A 25208-nucleotide genomic window follows, 5' to 3' on the forward strand; every position below is an offset into this window, starting at 1 on the left:
AAATCATGTTGATAAATTTGGGTAAAATTCTGTAACATTGTCAGTAAAACTCGTGAGTCTGTGTGGTTTTCTAGACATGCTGGAGGCGAAGCTGGTGGTTTATGAGGAGCAGCAGAGGACGCTCCAGGCCGACCTGGAGCAGTTCACCAAGAGGGCTGCGTCTCAGGTCGGAGGGTCTCCTCTCTGATAGCTCCTGCTTTCTGGGTGCGTTTGTTTCAATCTGCTCACTGTGGGTGCACTCCTCCCTCCGACCGCAGGCCAGCGAGTCCGGCAGCGCCGACGACACGCAGAGCCAAGTGCTGGAGTGGCAGGAGATGGTGGCCGAGGCGGCCAGCGCCCGAGACCGGGCCAGAGAGGAGAAGGCCGCCATGGCGCTGCGCATCAGCCACATGGAGGAGGAAAGAGAGGGTAAGAGCGCAGCCGGAGGATGATGCACAGACTGCAGAATCGACGACGGTTTCTTTTTATCCACAAATGCTCCTTCATGCACACCTAATCTGCTAAGAACTGGAACCTGATCAGCGAGTTCAATTTGTGTTAAAATACCGTTTAAGAAGACGTTAGTGTTTTAGAGTCGCATCATGAAAGGAGAACAGTTGAGGTAAGGTAAATTCATGTGGCAAACAATATCGAGTGATCCCTTTATTTTTTTATTTTGCATTTTAAAAAATAAGACAGCTCTTATTATTATTATGCTAACTATGATATCTAAATAGGATCCCTACTAATCAGGAGAGCTGGGGTGTTACATAAGAAGCGATCTGAAAAATGGCAAGATTGTGTGTTTTTGTTTGAAATATTTTTCAAAAAACACTTGTTTTTGAAGACCTTCTTGGTTCTTGAGCAATCTATTGATTGCTGTTATTTTAAATTTTGAGGATCACTGTTCTTCATTGTCAAAATAAGATAAGATATGAGAATTAAATTGAAAATTCATGAATCGGAGAGTTCTAGTTCATCAGAAACATCCTTCATGAAACATGGTGGCAGAGGCACACATTTTGATAAAGAAAAACTTCAAGGTTGGTTTTAAATTTGCACAAATAAACCTTTTTTCTACCCAACAGTTTAATAATAAAGGGAAATGTAGATGATGGCATTTTAGGGAATAAAAAAAATAAGGTTAGAGTAAGCAAGAGAAGCTACATTTAAAAAATATATATATATTAGAGACAGCAAAATCAAATTGTTTGGAACTGCCACTCTCAACGTTTCGAATGTAAAAATGTTAAACAAAAAAAACACGTTTCTTGTATTTTCCTATAAATTGAGTTTATTGTCCTTAATCAGATCTGTTCATGAATATAAACCTCCTTCATGCAAAAGCAATCACCTACCATTAACCAGCGCGTCCTCCAGCGCCTCGGCAGCAGACACAGATTCTCAGTTTGTTTCACTGTTTGTCTGCTGTTGTTCCACTCAACATTACTTTCCTTTTCTTTATTTTTTTGTCCCCCCACCCCCGTTTTCATTGAGGAGATTCGGTTTACTCTGTGCTGCCTCTCATCTCGTGGCCCTCCACCCATCCACCCTCCTGCCCCCCTCCAGCCCCTGCTCCAGGGATGGGAGCAGCCACTCAGAACGGTTTCCCATCAGTTTTGTGCATGCAGGCTCCCCGGAACCCTCCGGTGCAGCTCCGGCTCGCTGCACTGCCCGCAGCTTCTCCGCGTCTTTGCTTCATGAAGGAGCAAGCCGCTGGCAGTGCAGAGCGCCGCTGCACTTTAGAGTCTGCCCTTTTAGTTCTCCTTTTCTTTCCCTCTCCTGTGTTAGTCCTCGTTTTTCCCAGACTTTTACCGCTTCCTTTTTCTTCTGTTCCTTCCTGTGATTACTGGTGGCCGCACTCACAGTGCCCTGATCTCCAAATCATTCTAATCACACTGTTCTTGCACTAACACTTTAAAAAGACTAGCGTGTGATCGCTGTTCGAGCAAAGATTGAGATGTTTATCTGATGGTGTGAGAGATGCAATAAGACTCCTGCGACCATTTAATGCTAACGACTGTCCAATAAACGCGATGCGGCCATCGACACCACAGTAGCCCTACAGGAGGAGTGTCTGAGTTGAGGTTAAATGGTGACTTGACATTGTTTTCAGAAGTGCGGTTGAGTTTGTGTCTCTGTTAGCTTTGTGATGGACCAGATCGTAGCCCTCTGTTTACCATAGCAAACAGGAATCAGCTCCATTTCCCCCACAACGCTAACCTGCATGAACACTGTGTAGACGATAAGTGGGTTGATATACATTGCAGGAACAGTGGCGATATTTCTGTCTCTCTTGATGTTATGGGAAATACATTTGTGTGCTGCATCCAAGGAACCAACTGAGCAGTGCTAAACAAGCTTCACAGTGTGGGGAGCGACGGTGACACACTCCTGTCAGGAGTTCTGCATCCGTCTGAACTCTTTTTAAAGTTTGGTGTGTGCCGCACAGTCGAGTCAGCTGAAGCTGGATCACATCTGGTTGTAGAGTCATTTAACAGTGTGACAGCATGCTGGTGAGGAGATACTACCAGGATGTCTGAACATGGGCCACTGGCACTGAGGCACATGATAATCATGTATTCTTACAGCCTGCAAACAAAACCACGTTGCCATACGGTCCACCACAGCTGGTCTGATTTGAATATTTCTATATTCCAACAGTGAAATATGGGGATGCTGTTTGTCTGAGCAACTGTGTCCCCTTCCATGAATATGATCAGCAACCTCATTCTGCTTCATGTTCCAGTGTTGAGCTGAAATCTGCTTCACATTCATAGCAAGCTGTAGTTTAAGGTCAGAGGGAGCCATGCTTTCCAATGGAAAACCAACTTCTAGACAAAACTGGGTGAAGTATAGGTGGGACAGATGAACAGTAACACACATTTTATCACCCTGTTTTATTCTTTTTGACATTTTTTTAAATAAAAATATTTGTCTGTGTATATTTCTGTAGCAATGCTAAACTCAAGCCACAAAACTGAACACATAATATTTTTCATGCACTTATTGCGAATGAAGTCTGACGGCCTACCTGCAGCACCTCTATGGACCATCAGGGAGGTGTGGCCCACTGGCCGAGCTAACTTGTTTGGCTCTGCTGCTCAGGTCACAGTTGCATGTTCCCTATGTGTCACGTCATTTAAAAGAGAAACAAATTAAAAGAGAGAAATGATCGACCGGTACCATTTCTTTAGTTACATTCTTGTTTAAAGTGATCAGGCTACATTTAAACATGTCTTGAATGCATTTCAGCAAAACTAACAATGAAAAGCAAGATATGTCGTCTCTTTATGGCCTTTGATGGGTATTCACTTCTTAGACTTTGGAAACTGTGTGTGTGGATGATTGTGCACTCCTGTGATTCAGTTTCTCTCAATTTCTCTTGAAAGCTATCATATTAAAATGGCACCATAATACAAATGCTTTCCTTTCCAACAGAGACCGTCTTTGCTTAACCCGTGCTGACCACTGCTTAACATCCTGACCTTCCTTCTCTCTTACTTTGTGCTCCTCCTGCTCCTCCTCCACCCTCCTCTGTCTTCCCCCCCCTCCGAGCACCAAAATCAGCCTGTTGTCACAAAACAGATGGGAACATTTGTTCTAATTCGACACTGCACCCTGCTTGCATCTTCTATTTCTGAATGAAAAGTGAATTCGAGCACCGCAGGCGTTCCCTTCTGATCTGCGCCTGCCCAGTGTTTCTCAAAATAACTGTCAGCCGGCCCCCCCCCCCCATTGGAGAAACACTGCAGTGAAACACTGGCTTTAAAAGACTCACGAACCTGGGGCTCTCCTTTCCTCGCTCGGCCACTCCCTCTCCCCAGCTCTCACGTTTGTGTGCCGTTTCCCTTTGCTGTGCAGATTAGGTGTGCATGGCGCTGACCAGAATGTTGCTTATTGAAGTGTTTCTCAGGTCCACACACCCTTATGCAAAAACACAAAGGCCTTCTTTTCTAGAGTTTGCATAACTTTCCATTTCTTCATCCTTGAATCTCTCCCCATGCTTCTCCTGCTGTCTTCACACTCTTGTTGTCTCCACTCTCTAAACTGTTTAGAAAGTGTATCTGTGCCGTTGAAAGTCTCTCACCCCCTCCATCTCCGAACCATCTGCACCGTTTCCGCCTCCAGATCTGTTCTCGCTCTCATTCCATCTCCTTTTCTGCCATGATACTCTGTCCACCTCCCGTCCATGAGTACATCCTCAATCCGAACATTCCCTTTTCCCTGTGGCACAAAACTGATTGAGGATGACTGGTTCTTTCCTGGCTGCTCCGATCCAGCGCTGGTCACTCGGCAGCAGGAGTTGGAGGAGGAGCTGGCTCAAGCTCGGGGGTCTGGGCAGCACAGGCCCAAGAAGCTGGGATCTCCAGCCCGGCGAAGCCTGCAGGTAGGTGGACGGACTCTGTGTGTGTCACTGTCTTTACCATTAAAGGGGCTGTATCAAGCTTTTTTAGCTAGTCCATCTTCTCCTGTTGACGTCAACATGGGAAAACAGACTGTTTTCACGGGTACGGGAGGGGCTGCCTCGCTGAGCGGCAGAAAAATGAGGAAAGCTCAAAACACACAGGCACGAAGGAAAAAAACGCTTTGGGGGTGTTTTCGATGAGTACATAACTATATAACAAGGTTAAAACATACAAAAAGTGAGTTTTGCATGATACAGCCCCTTTAAAAGACTGGTCAGAGGTTGTAAGTCCAATCTGTGGAAGGAATAAACTGTTATTTTTAAAATGGGTCACCTGCAAAAGGGTTTGGTGTCATTCATCTACTAATGACCCGCGAAAAGTGCTCGAGTGTTTGTATGTAAGTATATATATGAATGTAAAATCTGGAATCAGTGTATAAACAGGCAAGTAAGTCTGAAGACATCGTTGGCTTGCAGGTGATCATCGACTTTACCGGAGTCCCATTCAGGCGGTGTTGGTTTCGCCGTTGCCCTGCTGTGATCACCTTTCTCCTGCTTGCAGGAGGACTTTGAGTTTGACGGACAGGCGTCCTTCCAGGATCCGCGGAGCGCCTCGGAGAGCACGACCCCGATGGAGGGCGAGAACATGGGAGGTTGGTGGCCCGAGTACAGTACTCCTGACACAGGTGTGAGACCGGCTGGACAGTTTACACTAGCATGCACACGGCCATCTGCACATTACTTTGGGAAACCTTTTGGGTTATTTTGCTGTTTTTACCATAACACTCGCCAACTTGTTTTTATTCATGAGTGTTGGATTGTGGCTGTTGGTTGGTTGAGAATTCCTCTTCTTATTTGTTTTTTTATCCTCCTCTAACATTCAGATGTTGTGGATGTAAGACCGGGGTGATCTAATTTGGCTGGATTTACGATACTGAAGGGTTTTCCTTCTTATAAGCACTGCAGCTCAGTCCCAGTGAAACAAACTAAATTTAATCCTCCATTTCTGCTACAATTGACACAATCCCAAGAAATACACATCCATATATTGCTCATCATATTCATTATTTCGTTTTTGTTTTTATCCGTTTGGACACGTGCATGCTGGTTGAGCTGGCTAGTGTTTGTCGGGATTCGTCCCCCGAATACTCTGAACTCTCGTGAGGTTCAGTGCTGTAAATGTAGGTTGACGAGATGCTCCTCATCGGTGGTAAGTTTTCTTTTTGGTTTCTTCATTAACTGCATGACCGGCTCCTTTTTTAAAATCATTCCCTCTCATCTTTTCCTGTTGCCTTGTTTCATGTTGCTTCCCTCAAAACCAAAAAATACACCAGGAATCAATCGAAGGTATTAAATGGATGTTCAAAAACTGAAAGCTATCAGTTCAGACTTGGTGTATTTTTTTGGTTTGTTTTGTGCCTTGAGTCTTGAGCTTTGGAAATGCATTTCAACAATTACAAATATCCTGTTATATATACTTCAAAAATCTTTGCATCCTGTCAGCATAGCTTTCTCCTGATTAATGAAGTCTGTTTCTGTTGATCTTAGTGGTCTGAATTGAGAAGGTCCCTTAGATCATCCGTTGGCCACGCTGTAGAAATTACAGTGCATTTTGCTGCTTCAGCATCATTTAAATGGAGGTTAAGTTTGAGGTTAAACTTTAGCTGCTACTTTGACCATCAACACCAAACTAAGCTTCAAACAATCCAGTGTGCAGTGGGTGTAGAGACTTAGATAAGGATGAATTTTCAGTTTTAAAAAATCAGTAGCTTTGCAAATGAAAATTACAAGGAGTAAGTACCTAAACTAATAAGGCCTGAAATAATCCATTGTGGAATACGTAGAAGTTCTTGGATGAGGTATCTGACTCAATATGAGTTGAGCTGCTCATGATATATAACTGATAAACAGCCTGTTGCCTCATTAAAAGTAGATGAGTTATTTAGCTAGTTGGTCCAAATGAAATAGTTGGGTAGTGCTTTAATACTGACCCTCAGACAGGTTTGTCTTAATGAAATACTGTCATCATTATATGGGACAGTGTCACTTGGCAAGTTAAGTCGATGCTAAAAGCAGGTAGCTTTTGAAGATCATTTGTAAAGAGAGCAGCTCGGAAAAAAGATTAGTATCTAACGTTGCAGACAGCAGCTTTCCATTTTTTATAAAGGAAAGCTGATCTTCAATTAGAGCTGCTAATTTAATTCACAGCAGTGGTGGAGAAGAGCTAATGTCAGTATTACAGATAGAGGAATGTGTTTCATGCTGCTGTCAGGAGGACCTGAGTTAGTTAAGGGTAAATGAAGGATTCCTCCTTCAGTAAACTTGAGTGAAGCAGAGCCGACCTTCACTGGAAACAACAGTTTTAGAAAATGCCAATGCTAGAGCTTAATAACAGGTTCACTGTAGAGCGGAGAGAAATAGAGATATGGCAGCTCTTCAAGTTTTTCCACCTGCAATAAATCAGTAGCAAGCTCACTTTAACTTCAGTAACTGAAACTCAAGGATTGTATCACACATACAGACATAATCAACATTTAACAATACATGACCCTAGGGTTGGGCGGTATGAACAAAATCTTATATCACGGTATCAGAAATTTCATATCATGGTAACGGTATATATCACGGTATGTATTTTTCCCCTGTAAATTCAAATAATTGCTTAGAAATAACCAAACTGTCACATTTGCTCATTTTCCTCTTTTATTTTTTAAACTCTGGTTTCTGTAACTTCAATTATTAAAAAAAAAAAAAAAAATCACAACATGAAAGAAAAAAAGACCTGAGTTTTTAGCGTCACTCCTGGAACCGCTCGTCTCTGCGTCCGCCATTATGGCTGCCACCCCTCCGGGACACGCTGGTGTTGTTCGCGAGCGCACCCTGTGCTTACCTGACCACTGAAACGCAGCGAACAAACCCCGCACGACGTCGGGACACGCTGTGAAAATGCACAAACGCACCCAAACAATTGCGCTCCGGCTGTCCTGTTAGCGAGTGCAGACGACTGAACACTGACTCAGAGAGCTGCAGCTGACATCTGCTCTCTCTCCAGTATGAACGGTATGGCAAAATTTCAACCGGTATACACTTTTACACCGTCACACGGTATTATACCGTCATACCGCCCAGCCCTACATGACCCATAGGTTGGATTTGCTTAAAGAAATCTTTCACAGCACTGAAATATCATTATTTCTTTTCTGCTCCTGGAGAAATGTACATCTTTCAATGATTCAGGGATCATTCTGTTAAGTCCATTTAATTCCCTCTTCTCAATTAGCTTTTCATTGTGACTAACTTTTATTTGATCATGTAACATAACATTGCCGGTATTTAAACGTCTCCCTTTTGATTTCAGATGGCCTGCGGTCTCTAGTGGAGGAGCTGGAGCTGGAGAGGAACCAGCTGCAGGAGCAGATCCTGAGCCTGGAGGAGCGCTGCCAAGACCTGGAGGACCGGCTGCAGCTGCAGGCCCGCATCGAGGCCCTGCAGGTAATCTCAATGCACCCGACATGCTGCATTTGCGTTGTTAAACCTAGTTTGTAAAGAAGTAACCTACACACTGATGAGTAACTGAGGAAAAACATGAATGAACTGCATGTTCTTCCCCCGTCCGAAGGACTTGTAACAAACCCTTCTAACACAGGTGGCGTTTGATGTAGATGAAGATAAGCAGCCATGTTGGGTCTCTCAGGTGTGTTGGGTCGCTCATGTTTGTGTGCACTGGAGACGCCCCCTCTGGTGGTGATGGCTAACGGTGTGGTGTGCCTATTTAACCCCGGACACTTGTTCTCTGTCACACATTTAGATCTCCCAACAACTCAACCGAAAAGAAAATTATGTCTATTTGTTTCCTCACAAAGTCCTTGTACGGGTGTTAGTTGGCGCTTTCAGAATGTATTTAATCTTTCTGTATTGATTTTTGCTTTTCTGTCGATGCAGAATGAGACAGAGAAGCTGCAGGCCCAACTCGCCAGCGTCAGAAGTCAACAGAGCCGTGAGGCAGAGAAGCACCAGTTGGTGGTGACCAATCTCAACGAGCAGCTCAAAGGGTGAGACGCAGATCCAGCCCCATGTTGTTGGGGGAGATTGTGTTTTGTTAGTCATGCGCAGGATCACCTGAACAGTGAACAAATTGTAAGGAGATGTGTTCAGTGGACTTTTGATTGTTGAAACAAAACCTGTTACAACTAAATCTTGCTATTTTGGAAGCTATTTTAAGGTGAAACATACATTTGTGGGATAATTTATTGTAGTTTTGAGTTAGTAGTAAATGTTAATCCCCCAAATCCCAGATTCACACCTATAACTAGTGCTGAAGACCATTAAAATGCTTTTAGTTTGAGCTGCTCACTGCTGGATAGGGTTTTCCTACTTGGCTACTCAAAATTGATTCCCCCCCATTTTGTTGTGGTTGCTGTATTTATCTCTAGGCTGAGCGACACACAGGAATGCCTGGAAAGCTCCCTGATTGAGAAGGAGAACACGTTGGCCAAGACGTCTGAGAAACTGGAACTCATCAGCAGCCTTCGAGAGTCTCTGAGTGAAAAGGAGACTCAGTACAAAGAGCTGTCTGAGAAGTTCCTCCAGGCTGAGCACTCTGTACGTGTGGAAAACATTCCAGTTCTTAGAAAAATTTGTTTTGTTTTGATGTCAGCAGAGACTAACCCGGCCTCTCCTTTCAGCTGGATAATGTTTCCAAGAAGTGCAGCAGCTCGGAGAAGCAATGCTCCGAGTTGAAGGCAGAAGTCTTGGATCTCACACAGAAACTGAGTGTCCTCAAAGAGAAGGTGGGCTTTCATAGATTCAAAGAGACAAATTTACGTTTTGATTTGGTTTTTTTTTTCAGATTGATACCAATATTTTTCACCTTTCTAATGTAAAAAAAAAGCATTAGATTAAAAAAAAAGATCTTACACACTATCTAGAATAGAGTATGAGGTTCCCATTAGCCTAAAAAATGTAATCAAAAATGTTTAGTAGTTCAAATTTGACTGCTTCGTGAAACAATGCATTTCTCTTTTTAGAGCCTTTTTTTGTCCAAAATGTTTCACCTGCTACTCAATATTTGGTGTTTTGTGTGATTGAACTGACACTATATTTTAGCTCTTTGCTGTTGAGTTGGACTAAACACGATCAGTGCGGTTACTTTTTTCTTCGTTTTTTTTGACCAAAGAACCGTTTCAGTAAATGCTGAAATAGTTGTAACATCAGTGAAGGCCCAACACATGTCTCTACATGTGCAGAATATATCCTCCTTCCTGCCATTTTTGTGTTCAATTGTGTGTTTCAGAAATTAATTTGAAGTCTTTTGCCAAAAAATTAAAGTATTGAGGGCAGAATAGAAAATGTATGGAAACCAATTATCAAGTGTGGAAATCCTATTTGACACATTGATTCTCCAGCTTAACATGAAATTCTATCTGTTTTTCCAGACACTAAAACAGGAAGCCACAATTGAAACATTACAAGCTGATCTCGACCAGACGAATGAGGAACTGGACAAAATAAACTCCGCCCATTTAGAAGAACGAGCTCAACTCATTCATGACCTCCAAAGCCGCGAGCGGGAAATTGACAGTCTCAAAGATATTCTGCTGGAAAAGGACAAGGAGATAACGGCCCTCTCTGGTAACATGGCTGAGTACGCAGAGCAGGTCACTGTTCTGAAGCAGGAGATTAGACTCAAGGAGGAGAGTCTAGTCCATGTGGAAACTGCGCTGAGTAAGGCAGAGAGAGAGGCCATGGTTATCAGGGACTCGCAGAGTTCAGATCAGCAGGCCCTGAACAGCAAGATAACCGAGATGGTTGGAAAGCTGAAGGACGCTGAGGAGGAACTTGCCAAGGCTAAAGAGGAGATCGAGTCCAAAGCAGCAGAGGTTAAACAGCTGATAAAGGAAGTCGAAGAAGACAAGAAGACAATTCAGGTCCTTCGAGGGGACGTCCAGAAGCAGATCACAAGTCACAATAATCATCTCTCTGAATGTGAAACTCACATAGCCTCTCTGAAGGAGCAGCTGGTGGCATCTTCCAAGAAGCTTCATGAGTCAGAAGCGCTCGTCTCGCAGCTCCAGGACAGCAGCACAAGCAACGAGAAGCTCCAGCAAGAGTTTACAACTAAAGAGCAGACGTATGAAAAAGAGCTGAAATCCTTCAAGGAAGAGCAAAACAGACTTTTGGCGCAGGTGGAGAAGTGCAATGCAAAAGTTGAAACCTTGTCCAAACAGCTGGAGGAGCAAGTGCATAGCGAGGAAAAAGTCAAAAAGACGATTCAAGAGAAATTAGAAACCATAACAACACTCGAAAGCAAACTCCAAGCAAATGATGAACTGGTCAAAGAAGAGAGGCAGAAGTTTAATAATGAGTTGCAGCTGCGGAATACAGAAAACCAGAAACTGAGCAGTGAACTTCAAAGTAAATCTGAAAGTGTCTTAAAACTGAAAAGCCTTTTAAAAGGCACAAAAACAGAAAAGCAGCAGTTCGAAGAAAAGCTTAAAGGGCTGAATGAGGAGCTCGACCGACAGAAGCAGAGTGTGAAAGAACTCAATGAAAAGGCCGCCTCTGCTCTTGAACTCAATGAGAAGCTGGAGAATCAAGTGCGTGGTCTCACAGAAGAGAAAGAACGGCTTCAAGTGGAAGTGACTGAACATGTGGCTCACATATCAGAAGTTACAGCCGAGCGAGAGTCTCTGCAAACCAAAATATCTGCACTCGAAACACAACTTTCGCAACATGTTAAAGTTATCGAAGGGCTCCAAAAGGACAAAGAGGAATTGACTATCCAGACTTCTGAGTTGAATAAAGTTCTTGAGCAAAACACAAACTCCAACTCGGAGATGTTACTCATGAAAACAAATGAGTGTAGTAACCTCGGCCGGCTACTCAGGGAGAAGGAGGAAGAGGTTGCCCAACTGAATGAACAAATGCAAATTTTACAGCGTGAAGTGGCTGAAAAAGAGCAGATTGCTGTTGATCTACGAACACAACTCGAGATCCAGCAAAACCAGCAAGCACAACTTCAAGAAACTGTGTCTCTGCTTCAAGAACAACAGTCTGGTCTGAAGTCTGGGTTGGTGGAGAAGGATGAAATGTTGAAACAGAAGCTGCAAGAGTACCAAAGCTTGCAGGATGAACTCAAAACTCAGAAAAATATTGTGTCCAAGGTGCAAACTGAGACTGAATCACTAAATGAGGAACGCTCTCAACTTGAGCAGCAACTTGTAGAGAGGGAAGAGTTGTTGAAAAACACAGCCCAAGAGCAGAAGGATGCCAACGAGACCATAAAGTCCCTGAAAGACCAGATTAATATCATGGAAGAAGGAACTAAAAAGTTGAAGTCTGAAGCAGAGCAAAGGCAGACGGAGCTGGCTGGCTTAACGAGCCACATTCAGGTGATCAGTGAGGAGAACCGCCAGCTTCATGCTTCCTGTGAATCCAGAGAGAAGGAGCTTTCAGAGCAAAGGCAGGCTGCATTTGACCTTAATGAACAGCTCAAAACAACTCTCACACAAAACTCCACTTTCAGTGTTACGATTAGCAGCCTGACAGCAGATAATCAGAGGCTACAGGAGGAATTAGCGCAGAACATGAAATCTCTTTCTGGACTCACCAAAGATAGAGATTTACTCCAAGAAAGAAATGCAGGTCTTGAAAGTCAAATACTAGACAATCAGAAAACGATACGCGGCTTGATGCAGGAAAAGGAGGAGCTTACTTTAGTATCTGATGAACTGAAAAAGGTCATCAAGGAAAGTGAACAGTCAAACTCTGCAGGTCTGTTGGAGAAGACAAACGAATGTGCTCACCTCTCTAAATTGTTGCAGCAGAAGGAAGAACAGTCCCACGATCTAGAAAACCAAGTTGATAGCTTAAAAACACAAGTTGGGCAGCTCAATACATTCTTAAGTGACAAAGAGCAAGTGGTGTCAGAGCAGTCATCACAGCTCGAGGCTCAGCAAAACCAGCTACTGCAGCTTCAGGATACCATATCTATGCTTAAGGAGCAAGGAACTGTTTTGAAGTCAGGGCTCATGGAGAAAGATGCAATGTTACAGCAAAAAGTGGAAGAATTTGCCGTTTCTCAAAATGAAGCCAGGCAGCAGCTAGACCGCATGTCAAGGATGCAGGAGGAGGTAGAATCACTCCAGCAAGCATGCTCAGAAACCAAACTAGAGTTAGAAAAGAAAGATGAAGCTTTCAGACAAGCAGCAGATGAGATTCAAAGCCAAAAGGATGAGCTAAAGAAGCGAAATGAGTCTGTTGTGTCACTCAGCAGTCAGCTTGGGGTCATGAATGAAAATGTAGCAGAAATGGAGGCTGAAATTGCCAGATTGAAGTCGTCCATTCAGCAGCTTGACACAGAAAATCATCGGCTGGTGCAGGAAGAGGACCAAAGAAAGGCAGAAATCATCGATTTCAAAGACAACATTCAAGCACTGAAGGAGCAGAATACAAGACTGAAATCTGAACTTCAGAACACAGTAACAGAGATGTCAAAAGCACAGGAACAAGTCACAACCCTCAAAGCAACAGTTGCTGACAGAGACAAGGTGCTACAAACAACATGCTCAGAGAATGAGACGGTCAATTTGGCCATGCAGGGAAAAGACGATGCCCTGCGGCAAAACGAGGACTTAATTCAGCAGCTCAAAATTAAGATCACAGAGCAGGAACAGCAGCTTAAACAGAGAGAAGATGAAAGCGTCAGCTTACAAAGACATGTGTCAGAGCTCGAAGGATCTGTAGGTCAACTCAGGGGCCAACTTGACAGTTTGACTTCAGAGTCAGTTGAACTCAAAGATACTCTGGAGAAGAAGGAACAGTCGATTCTTGAATATCAAAGTCACTCCACCTCTACCGTGGAAAATCTTAATTCACATCTACAAGCCAAAAATGCCGAATGTGAGAGCCTGAAAGAACACATTTCTCACCTTGAAGAGTCCGTCTCGAAGCTCAACAGTACCCTCCAAGTGCAAATGTCTGAAGTAAAAAACCTTAATGAGGCCTTGGAAGAAAAAGAGGCTGCGCTTTCCAATCTTTCCACATCTCTGCAGGATATTCAGAAAAGAGCAGATGAGGCCTCACTCTTTAAAACCCAGTTCATGGAAAGCACAGAGATGGTGTCACAACTGCAGAGTCAAATTCAGCAGCTGTCTGTCGAGTCTGGAAACCTCAGAAAGTCTGCAGAAGAAACACAAAGTGCCTTCAACAACCTACAAGACAAATATGCTGCTAATTTAGAGGAGCTACAGAATGTGAGGCAGCAGCTCTCAGAAAGGACTGAGGAAGTGTCCAGTCTTAGAACGTCATTAGATGGGTCCAGTAGTGAACATCAAACAGCAACGACGACAATAGAAACCTTGAGACAGGAATTATCAGAGATCCGTCAGAAACTTGACAAAACTGAAATCATGAACTCCAACCTGTTAAAGGAAAAAGAAGAAGCTCTTGCTTCTCATCAATCAAACGTGTCTCAGCTGACCATCGAAATAGACAGACTGAAATCACAGCATCTTCAGGTCGCTGCACAAATGAACGCACTGGCTGAAAATCTTGAGCAGAGAGAAATGGCTCTTCACGCAATCAATAGTCAGTATGCCGCCCAGGCCAAACACGCGTCTCAGCTGGTGTCAGAAATGCAAAAACTGGAAGAGCAAAACAAGCGGTTGACAGATGAGCTGAGTTTGTCAAAGGAAGAGCACCAGAAGCTTCAAGCTGCTGCCAAGAACGAAAACACAAATTTGCAAGAGGAATTTAGGAAACTTGTTGGCGAAAAAGAGGACTTGGAGAGGCGATATCATCAGATATGTGCGTCACAAGGGGAGCTGCAGGTTCAGATGGAGCAGAAGTCCAACAGCATGAGCCAGATAATGGAGCAAATGGCGTCCGAGAAGCAGAACCTCCAAGAAAAGGTTAGTGCAAAAGATGAGGAAATTACTCATTTAGAAGAAAATGTTAAAAAGATTGAACAGATTTTGCAGGACTCTGAGAAAGAGTGGTTGTTAGTTCTGGACAGAGAAAAGCAAGAGAAGAATCTCCTTGCAGAACAGTTGATAAGTGTTGAAAATGAAATGAAATCTAAAGATGTTAAAGTAATTGCTTTGAAACAAGACTTGGATAGATTGCAGGACAAACTAGCAGAGGCATCATCAGCCATTAGACTTGGTTCTGATCAGCTGAGTGCAAAAGAGTCTGAAGCTTCAGCTTCCAGGGTTCAACTTGAGAAAATGTTGGCATCTATCCAGGATAAGGATACTGAAAACATTAAATTGAAAGAGTATCTAAAAACTGTGGAAAATGAGTTAGGAGAACTTTTAGCAAGACAAAAGGACACAAATTCCTCTGGTTTGCCACAGACTGTGGTTGAGGCAGCTGCTTCGAATGAAGAAAAGGTCTCCTTACAGGACATGATAAAAGGTTTGAAGAAAAGTCATCAGTCTGAGGTGGACTCTTTGAGGAGTGAGTTGGCTGAAACTGTTGCACAGTTGCAAAACACACAGAGTAATCTTGAAAAGGGAGAGATTAGTAATGATGAGAAGGGTCAACAAGTAGCTGTTCTGCAAAATACTGTAGAGAATTTACAGGCTCAGCTTCACGCTGAGGTGGAGAACATGAAAGAAGCTACAGTTAAATACTCTTCTTTACTAAATGAACTGGAAGCAAAAGATGAGCGCATAAACTGTATGAGCATTCAGATAAGTCAACAGAAGGAATTACTGGCCGGACTTAGTCAGCAGCTGAAAGATAAAGATGCCTCTATTGTCCAAGTCATGGAGTCAGCTTCAAATGAGAGAGTTAAACTTGGTGAGGAAAACAGTTCCCTGTTGGTACAATTAGAGACTATTGAGCAATCTTATAAAATCACTACCAAGAAACTTGAGGAGTTAGAAGAACATTTTACAACCTCCCAAAATGAAATTCAGACTTTGAACTCAGAAAAACTTGAGTTCCTCAAGGAAAAAACTGATCTACAAGGGGAAGTTGCAAAGGTTTCTAAAGAAAGAGATGTGATTAAGAAGAAGCTTCAGGCTGCTCTCGTTGTGAGAAAAGATCTGCTGAAGAGAATTGATGAATATGAAAGCCAAAAAGAGGAGTGTGTGAACAGCAAAACAGAGGTTTCTCAGTTGCAAGATAAACTACAAGAATTCACAAATCAAGCAAAAGCTACTGAAAAAATGTTTGAAGAAAATGTTTCTCTTCTTGAAAAGAAACTTCTTGATAAAGAATCAGAGATACTTGAATACAAAACACAACGCGAAAGACTTGTGGAACAAATTACGTCAGAAAAAGAAATTTTGCAGTCTGCATTACATGAGAAAGAAGTCAATTTGTGTGATGTCTCTCAAATGGTCAATGAGAAAGATTCCTTTATCAAGCAATTGCAGTCCAGTGCCATTGAGAAGGAAGGTGCCTTTGAGCGTGACAGAAACCATTTGATGCTGAAAGTGGAAGAGCTTCAAAATGAAGTAAAAAAATGTAGAGAAGAGTTGCAGGGAAAATCTTCATCCAGTGCCAGTGTTGTCGATCTGGAGAATGAGCTTGCCCAGTTAAAGTCAGAAAAGGCGACCCTCCAGAAGAAGGCCCAGGCTGCTTTGCTTGCACGAAAAGAGACCCTGAAGAAAGCCCAAGAAAGTGGGAAGAAATTAACTCAAGAGCTAGCTGAACTCAAAGATGACTACAAGGCTCTGTTGGAGCAACATTGTCAGCAGACAAATGAGCTCAATGCAATCCAGTTGAAAGCAGACGAGAAGACCCGGGAGCTTGAGGAGCTTCATAAAACATCTTTGGCCTACCTGGATGAACTGGAAACTCTAAGACAGCTTGTTGAAGAGAGGGACAAAACCCTACACGTTTTGAAGATGTCATTAGCTGAGAAAGAGAGCCAGTGTCATTCCATGTCTAATCTGCAAGCAGAGCTAGAGACTATGAAATCCAGATTTGAGACCATTTCTTTTGAGATGTCAAGTAAAGATGAGGCGCTCGTTGTCATGAAGCAAACAGTGGAAGCTTTAACGTCAAAGGTAAATGCGTTACAAAGTGATTTAGAAAAAGCTGAAGCTGAAATAAAACTTAAAACTGAGAAGGTTAAGAATTATCAGGAAATAATTAAAGATGTTGAGGTCAAGGCACAACAGGAGAATCAAGTACTATTGAGTAAATATGTTGCTTTGGAAAATGAGCTCAATATCAACTCATCTGCATTGGAGGAGCAGAAACAAACAAATAAACATGACCATGATGCTTTGCTGGAAGAAAAGGAGGCCCTTCTGGAGCAGAGTAATCAGTTGAGAGTGGAATTAAACACAGCAGTTACTTTACTTTCAGAGAAATCCTCAGAAATTTTAACCATCCAAAAGACATTGACAGAGACACAGGAGCAGCTCAGTGACGAGAAAGATGTTTTGACCAAGGAGCTTGACAAGTTGCAGCTGCATTATGCCGATACACAAAAACATTTTGAATCATTAAGGCAAGAAAAAGAAAATGCTGAAAAATTAATTGGTGAGCTCAGACAAGAGGTAACAACACTGAGCAGGCAGCTGAAGGAGAGCGAACAACAGCTTGAGAAAACAAGCTCAGCGGGCGTCATGCTGGAAAGTGAAAGCAGAGGCGAGATTTGGTCATCTCAAAATTCTGCCGAAAACTTTGAGGAGAAACTGAAGGAGGGAGAGACAGCCCTGTCAGCCTCTCAGGCTCAAGTACAAGAGAAAGAAAGTTTGATTGCTGCACTTGAACTGCAGTTACAGCAACAAATTAAAATGCATGAAGCTGTGGTTGATAAAATGAGAATAGAGTCAGAAGAACTTAAAAAATCTCAGGAGGAGAGCACTAGGGTAAATGATCAGGACAGTCAGAGTAAAATTTCTCTCCTGACCAGAAAACTGCAAGCAGCCCTTGTTTCCAGGAAGGACCTCATGAAAGAAAGTGCAACACTCAAAGAAGAAATAGAAAAGCTTTCATCAGGAAATAAAGCAAAGGAAGCAGAGTATTTGGCACTGGAAGCATCAGTATCAAAGTTAAAACAGGAAAATCTCAATCTGGAAAGCTCAATATCATCTGTCACACAAGAAAAAGAGCGTATTAGTGATGAAGTGGATCGCGTCCTTAATGATAATCACAGTCTTTCTGCAGCCTGTGAGAGTTTGAAGTCCACCATTGAGAACATCACTCAACAGAAACAAGCCTTTTCATGCCAGCTTGAGTCTTTGAAAGACTCTCAGACAGAAGAACTCTCGAAATGGAAGTCGAAGCATGCAGAGCTCAAACAGGAGTACGAGTCTCTTTTACAAGCTTATGAAAATGTGAGCAGCGAAATGGATAAAATGAGGCAGCTTTTAGAGGGAGCTAAAAGAGAGAGACAGGAAGCCCTTCGAAAAACACACAAACATGAGACTGAAAAGGAACAGTTGGAAAAGCAGGTCAGGGAAATGGAGGAGGAAAATGAAAAAATGAAGGAGAGAATGCTCACATTTTCTCAAGATGAACATCAGAAGATTAAAGAACTGGAGGTGCAGAATCAGAATCTTAAAAAGGAGCTGATTGAGCTTGATGTCAATCACAGAAATACAATGAGTGAGCTACAAAATCAAAAGCAGCTACTGGAAGCTGAAATTTACCAACTGAAGGAATCTTCAGACACTCTTAAAGTAAAACTCACTGATATTGAAGCTGAAAATAGTCAACTGGCAGAAAAAGTTCAAGAGGCCAGTATGTCATTAGAAAAGAAGGAATTTGACTCAAATACACACACAAACACCTTGCAGCTTAAATTTGATGAAGCTCTCAGTTTGAACAATTCACTCACTGCCCAAATTAAAGCCCAAAAAACAGAACTTGGTGCCCAGTTGGAAATAAGTAACTTGTTGCAACAGGAGAAGCAAAACCTCTCTGAAAGAATTGAGAAGATCATAAATGATCATGAAATGCAGTTGGCAAAGAAAGATGAGGCCATTAAAGGGCTCAAAGATGTTATCAATAGACACAGCCAAGAGACTATTAATCTAAACGAGAAGGTGAGAATCCTGGAGGATGACAAGTCTCTTCTGCAGGAAGAGCTTGAAAATGCTCAAGAGATTTCAGACAAAGTGAAAATGAAAATGAATATTTGGAAACTGTCATACTCAAGAACTCTGAGAGAATTGATGAGCTGACAGAGTCCCCTCAATATCTTGCAAACTCAAAATTCACAGCTGTCTACTCAGCTTGCAGCGAGTAAGGAGATGAGCAATCAGGTTCGGCAGGAAAAAGAACAGGAGCAGCTGAAATTAGTCAGAGAACTGGAAGAAAAACTTAAACAGTCCAGAGAGGAAGCGAGGAACGAAGAACGTCAGAAAAGAACTACAGGAGCTCCTCAAAGAAAAGCACCAGGAGATAAACCAGCTGCAGCAGAACTGCATTAAATACCAGGAGCTGATTTAGATCTCGAGAGCTCTTTGAAAAGCTCACAGTCAGCCGTGAACTACTAGAGAAAGATCTGAAGAAAAGCTCAGAAAAGATACTGACTTTAGAAGAGAAGTGTAAACAGGTTGAAGATGAGCTGCTGACCAACACCAATCTATTGAAGGATGTCAAGGAGAAGATGGAAAGTATTAAGTCTGAAAGGGATCAGCTGGCTCTCCAAGTCTCTCAGCATGCCAGACAAACTGAGAACCTGGTTGTGGAAAAAAAACTAATTCGCTACAAACTGCTGACGAAAGTCAAGCAAACCTCTTATTGGAGAATCAGTTTGTGTTACAGCAGCAGCTTGAAGACCTCAAGAACTTAAAAGACAAAGAAAGTCAAAAAGTGGATGAGCTTAGGCAGCAGCTGGACTCTCAGCATCTACAGATACATACTCTAAAGAGGGCAGCAGAGACCAGCGAAGCAAAGCTGTCCGCTTATCTTCCACTCCCCAAGGGTCAGACGCCTCTAAACTCTGGAACGAGCTCTATCAAAAGACCTTGCATGAGAAAGATAATCAGCTTCTCGAAACAGGGCTTTCATGATCAAAAGATCTTGGAGGACATGAGAGTCAAAGATAAAGAGGTAAATGAAGTTCGAGGTGACCAAGTCACGGTTGGAGAGGACGCTTAATGGTACTCGGTTGCTGCTGCTGCACAGCAGAGACAGCTGTTTGTTATGAGTGCAAGCAATGCCGAACTCACCGAGACTGCAGAGCTGAGGACTGTGCAACTAAAAGAACTCAGCGCTGAACTGGAAAGAATAGAGCAAGATAAAAACAGTCTGATTCGTCCAGCTCGCAGATAAAGATGACATGATTTCCCAAATGCAGCTTATCTCCACCAAATGGAAAAAACAAAACGCAGACACAGATTCTCAGCTGCAACTCCTACAGTCTCAAATGACAAGATTCGGGCTGATTTTGAGAAACAAGAAGGAATAGCTCTGCAACTGAAAACTCTTCTCCAGAGTAAAGATGCTGAGATCTCCTCCCTGCTGTCCTGTAAGGAAGGCCAGATGTCAGGATATCTCGAGCAGCTCCAAACCAACTATCGCACCCAGGTGTCAGTTTATGAGGACAGACTAACGTCTTTACGTTACCAAAGGGAAAAGTCTGAGAAGGAATTAAGAGGACTCGAGGCTAAGGTCAAGAGTTTGCAAATTAAAGTGAACAGATCTGTACAGGAAAAGGAGCAAATGGCAGCTAAGATGGAATCATTCAAAAACTCAATGGTGTCTTACAAGCGAAAGAGAACGCCTTATATCACAAAACAGAATTCTTGAAGCAAAGGCCCAGTTAGGGTTGAAGGGCAAAGAGGGCTTTGCCGATGGTGAAGGCGGTGCAGCCAAAGGCCTTAAACATGAGATACGAAAACTGCTCCATCAGATGGATGATCTCAATTCAGAGAAACGCTATGCTCAGGCTCAGCTGGTTCGATACCGAGAGGATTTAAATCAAGTTTATCCCTCAAGGACAACCAGTTGAAGGTGCTGCTGAAAAACAGCAGGATGTGATCAAAAGTCTTGAAATGCAGAAGACTGTGTCAGAAAAGCAGCACAGAGAATCTCGGTTAGAGTTCCAAAGGGAAGAGGAGACAAGCAATGCATTAAAAGCGGAAAACTCCAAGCTAAAATCTCAGGTGTCGAAGCTGGAAGCTGAAGTTTTGACTCAGAGGAAGGAGAGAGCCATCACGAACGAGGGCAGAGTGATTGTTGACCTTCAGGATGCTGTGGCAGCCAAAGCAGCCGAATGCAACGATCTGCAACAAAAGCTCCTTTCTCAGAAAATCTCTTTGGATGAGCTCAAAGGCAAAATGGAGCAGCTTGAAAGTGAAACTGACAAAAAACTGTCTGAAGCTGAGGACCGATACAACAGTGAACTGGATGGCTTTGAACGAGAGGTGGAAGTAATGAGAAGCGAAAGAGAGACTGCAGATCAGAGGGTGGCAGACCTCGCCAGAGACCTGCTCGAAATGGAAGCAGCAGTTATCTGTGGCAAAGTTACAAAGTAAGACTTGAAGACTCAGAATGAATCCCTGTGCAAAGCCATGGCTGCTCTGCAGAACGACCGGGATCAGCTCATTGAGGACTCAAGATCCTCAGGAACCGATATGATGAAGAACTTCGAGAGACTCAGGCAGCCTTAAATAAAGTCGAGCGCAGTCTGCAAGATGCCACTTCAGATCTCGCTATGTTTGCCAAGGAGAGGGACATTCTCGTTCATAAATTGAAAGCCTTAGAAAGCAAAGATCCACCCATAGAGCTGAACAAGCTGCTGGGCGAGCTCTCAAAGGCTCTGTCAGAAAAGGAAAGAGATTTAAAGAAAACGATGTTGGAGAATGATAGTTACAGCAGGCAGCTGTCGGCCTTCTCTAGATCCATGGCCAGTCCTGCAGAACGATCGCGACAGGCTGATGGACGAGGTGCTCGAGGCGAAACGAACGGCCCCAGACCAGGCAAGGGGCGAGTCCAGAGAGTGTTACAGGGGCGAGTGTGGAAAAGTTAAAGAGCAGCAGTGTCAATGCCAACCAGAGTGAGACAGATGGGCCGGTAAGTCAAGTCATCAGCTGTCGTTTGAGTTGGGCTGTTGCTTGCACTTCTGTTACCGGCTGTGGGCGTCTGTTCTTTACCATCAGCATGCAGGATACAGTCAGGTGTCTGTTTTGTGGCGCGCATACCATTGATACCACTCGCATGGTGTTTCATATTTTTCTTTTATTTAACTTTTGACTGGAGTCATGGGCCTGCATCAAAAAAAGGATGGTGTTTTTTTGCATAAAAGTAAAGCCAAAATGGAAACTTGTTTGATGAGTGAATGCTTGTGATGTCTTTTGGGACCAAGCTGCCTTGAGGTCCTGCCCAGATACCAACCTGAACAAATCACAGGTTAACTACTCACTGAGAGCAGCTGACCATCAGCATAAATGACAATTTTGATGCAATAAAACATAAACAGCAGAGAATTGTCAGTGGTTCCAAGCTGAGGTACAGCCTGAGCTTTTTGCCTGTCACTAAAAACATTTGCTCATAAAGCACTTCTCAGAGACCAGGCAAGGTGCCCATTGATTCTATTTTAATACTACATCTCATGTCTGTTCGAGTGGTTGTGTGCATGTGCTTGGCTTCACTCAGGAATCACCAAGCTCGAAGCAAAACTACATCTACCATTTTGGGGAAATACAATTTTACAGTCATTTCTTTTGTTGGCCTGTCTGATCGCTACATTGAAGAGAACAACCAGCCACCAGGGGGCGATCATGATCTGTTCGCTTCACTTTTAAAATGCTGTCATCTGTTCATAAAGTCATGGGCTGGGAAGCATGTGCTGTGTTTGTGAAATTTTCAGTGAATGCATTCTTTTCAATTCATAGTAAATGAAATTTCCTGCTGCTGACTCATATTTTCTCCTTTATTTCGATGTCGCTGCAGATGACGAAACAGACAGCAGATGAACTCCAACAGAAACACAAAGAGGCTCGAGAAGAAACTGTAAATCTGAGGTAAGAATGAATTCAGAACAAGCCAAAGTGAACGAGTAAACCCACAAATGCCTGAATTACAGATTCTGAGACGGTATAGTCGAAAGGTAAAAGTGAAAATGCAACATAGCATCACCTGGTTACATGTGTGAACAGCTTTAATGCAAATGCATATAGAAAACGCTGCTCTAACAGTAATAATCAGTCAAGACAAGATTTGGTGTGAAGTGATCAGTGCAGCAGCAGCAGGTGTAGCTCACCTCTCCACCATCATTGTTCAATACTAAATGAGCTAATTTCTTAAGGAGGCCGACTGGACCTGCTGAACCATAACATTTTCTGTGTGGTGAATTGTTTCAGAGCTACACAAGGAACTGGAAAAAATTCAAAGCAGTTTGGTTTCAATCTGTTCTTATGATTTGTGCATTAATTTCCTTCAGAAAAAACTGTTGCTGCATTCAGTAATTCAAATTGGAGACTGTGTGCTTGGAAGAGAGAAACAAACAGTGCGTTGATTTGAGGAGCACGTCACTCCACTTGGTGAGAATCCATGTTTGTTTTCTGGTGCTTAAGGTTTTTCTGTTGTGCAGGTCTGATGCAGACAGGAAGGAATCGCCGCCGGTCAAGGTTAGTTGGTGTTTTTCATTTTCTACATTCCTCTAATGTCGGAGGTAAAATGTTTCATCGTTGTAATGCCTTTTCAGTTTGTTTTATTTTTATTATCTTGATGTACGTAATGGAGAACTTCCTGCTGTTGTTCTGAGTCTTACAGACCATTTTATTTTCTGTCCGAGGGTTCTTATGTGGTATCAAACCCAAGACACTGTTCCAGCATGCATTACATGGCATTTAACTAAGAATGCAGCTTTTGTTGTGACAGAAATGTTTCAAAATTAACATCAAGTTTCACTTTCTTTCTTTCAAAAAAAGTCTAGTAGGTGTGATTCATAATGTCAATAATTTTTAAGTAACTTGTCTTTCTTTGCTTCCCTCCAGCAGGAAGCAGCTCAGGGAGCGCTGGAAGAGATGGTGAATCGTCTGAACGCAGAGAGGATGCAGCTACACAGAGACCTGCAGCGCTGCCTGTATGAGATCCAACAGCGGGACCAGTACTACCAGCAGCTCACACCAAGGTACAGAACCACCGAGACTAACCTTACTACTTAAAAACAAGAACGTGGAGCGTGCCCGCTCGGCTGTAGTCGTGTGAGGCGGCGGTCTGTGTGGTCTGACCTGTGGCTCTGTGACACACACTCGCAGCTGCAGCAGGCTTCGAGGAGAAGGGGGCGGTCACGGCTCAGCTGGGGCCGTTTCTCAAACTCTGAGGGACACGCAGAGTCGCTGCCACTGGCTGGAGACTCAAGTCCAGAGCCAGGCACAGGTAGAGACGCTTGAGACCAGTGCAGCTTCTGTGATCTCAGTTTACATCAGTATGAAGTGACCCATCAGTCATAGTCCAGGTCTGTTTTTCATTTCTCATCCTGAGCTTCACTAGATCCCACTGCTTATGCTTATGCAGATAGTCTTCACTACATTTAGCCTCTTTAACATTTATTGTGCATTGATATACACACAGACACACTTGTTGCCATTTTCTGGTCAAACGAATTTACAATCACATAATACATTCAGATAGGCAAAACTAGTCTGCTTTTTTAATTTGATAATATTAAGATACATTTTGCCTTCATTGACTAACTTTACTACAGTATGTTTTAAAGAAGACAGTCAGATGAGCCGACCAGAGGAAATTTTAAACCACCGACCCTGTTTGATTTAATGAATATAGTGAATTTTAGCCAAATTAAGAACTTTTATTGAATTGGAATGATTAAAAAAATATTCTTAATTTGCAACTTGTGATTCACATAAGCAAACTACAAATAAGTTGTAGCTCATACAAAAACTAAATATAGACTAAATAGAAATTTAATTAAACAAAAATATCACTAGACTGAAGCACATTCAATTGTATAAAGTGTAATATTTTTACGAGTGTGTTCACGATCTTTACAATATCCACAATTAGACTGAAGCCTGAATTCAAATGTCATATAGGTTGTTTTTTATAATTCATAATTTCAAAAGGAAATATAGACACATGCAGATAAATCTGTGTACCTCAGTGTTTGTGTTAAGTAAAGATGTTCAGTCCTCATTAAAACCAGCGTGTGACCCCCCCATGTCTCCCCCCAACAGGGTTCGGTTCTCACTGAAGTCGCACCAGGAGCTCCTCAGGAGAGGAGCAGCGACTCCCTGATCACTGAGACGACTGAAGCCGGTCAGCTCAGAGAGAGGTGAGCACATCAGCCCTCACTCTCCATGCTGCTGCACAGGTGGTCCAATCACAGAAATATGAACATGTCTGTGCTTTGAAGGCTTGTTGAGGTGGAGCTGATCCTGGCGGAGGAAGTGCGAGCGAGGAGAGAGGCGGCCGAGGAGGCCCTGCGTCTCGCCGAGGACCGAGGAAAAGAGGTGGGAAGCGCTCGCTTTCATGGTTTCACCAAACGCAACCGCACACTCAGAGCAGAAGATCTGAACGTGTTTCTGCCCGGCAGCGCCGCCTCCGGTCTGTCCAGAGACACTCAGAGGGACTTCGCCATCGAGATGGAACCAGAGGAGGAGTGGGAAGCTCTCAGCCTCGACCCACTCAGCCTCTGATAACACGAAAGGTACAAAGGATGCAGATTATTAACTGCTCAAACACTGAACACCAGGTGGCAGTGTTTGAGTTACATTAGCTTTCAGGCTTCTCTGCTGTTTGGTTGATGAGAAGCAGTACAGACCTGTAGTTCTGTCCTCATTCAGCTCACTGGCCGACTCGCTGCTTTCCGTCCTGCAGGTTGAAAGGCGGATGCTGACGTGCCGGCGGGGCTCCGCGGGCCGCAGCCTCTACTCTCCAG

At 43.2% G+C, this 25208-nt stretch overlaps 1 pseudogene; it reads left to right on the forward strand.

Moving 5' to 3' along the window:
• Positions 1-24966, forward strand: part of LOC115387757 (golgin subfamily B member 1-like) — a 33601-nt pseudogene extending 8635 nt beyond the window's left edge.
• Positions 24967-25208: the final 242 nt, after the last annotated feature.

This window comes from Salarias fasciatus, chromosome 1, assembly GCF_902148845.1.
Source record: "Salarias fasciatus chromosome 1, fSalaFa1.1, whole genome shotgun sequence".
In the NCBI taxonomy this organism is placed as follows: domain Eukaryota; kingdom Metazoa; phylum Chordata; class Actinopteri; order Blenniiformes; family Blenniidae; genus Salarias; species Salarias fasciatus.